This window comes from Neophocaena asiaeorientalis, unplaced genomic scaffold (assembly GCF_003031525.2).
Source record: "Neophocaena asiaeorientalis asiaeorientalis breed wild unplaced genomic scaffold, Neophocaena_asiaeorientalis_V1.1 scaffold155, whole genome shotgun sequence".
NCBI lineage: Eukaryota > Metazoa > Chordata > Mammalia > Artiodactyla > Phocoenidae > Neophocaena > Neophocaena asiaeorientalis.
This window is the reverse complement of record NW_020173040.1, coordinates 4,247,192-4,248,161: the sequence shown is the minus strand read 5'-3', so window position 1 is coordinate 4,248,161 and position 970 is coordinate 4,247,192.

Below are 970 nucleotides of genomic sequence, written 5' to 3'. Positions count from 1 at the left end.
AAATATTTTTTTTTTTTTTTTTTTTTTTTTTTTTTAGTGAGCATTTATACAACAAAAGTGAGTTAAAAACAAGTGAAAAGCTCAGAGGAGGAATTTACAGGAGGAGGAAATTCCTGTACTGCTCCTACTGGAGGAGAATGACCTTGGGTCAACTTAACCCAAGGGCATGAGGAGCCCCATACCGGGCCCCAGGTCCCTCCCTGGCTGCCCAGCCAGCACCCTGCTGGGGCCCCTCCCCGGGTGGGGGCAGGAAGCCCCCTGAACTCCTGAGACCGCTTCACCCTCTTCCACACCTGAGCTTCCTTCCCACTGGCCACGTCTGCAGGACAAAGGCCGGCGCCAGAAGCCCCTTCCGAGGCAGGAGCCTGACACAGGCAGAGCCACGCGCTCTCTGGCGGGTGACTGCCAACTAGCAAAGCTCTCCCACCACGCGCCCTGGGCTCTGGCTCCAGGAGCCAGGCCTGGGCCCTGTGCTCTGGCTCCAGGAGCCAGGCCTGGGCCCTGTGCTCTGGGACCACGGGTCGCCCATCTGTGCAGGCAGGCCACGCCCCTGTGGCAGGAGCGCAGGGACATTGAAACTGAGGCATCAAGTCTCAGCACTTTTCCGAACAGGTCACCTTGGGACAGACTGGCCAATGGCCACAGAGTGCGGCCAAGTTCCTGGTTAGCAAGTGTTTTTTGCGTGATGAACTTCAAAAAAGGAGAACAATAAACAGATCCCCACCTCCACCCCCCGCACACACATCACAGTAAAAACCTGGAGCGTGCCCTGTGCTGTGCGTTCAGAACAATGTCAGCGCAGACGCCGCTCTGGGCCAGGCCGCCTGCACCACACACGAGGCCCATGGCAAACGGGGAGGATGCCCCAACCCACCTGGCTCGGCAGGGGACCGGGAGCAGGTGGAGGACACGGCAGAGCCCAGCCACCACAGGAGCGAGGGGACACAGCCCTCTCACTGCAGGGCCTCTA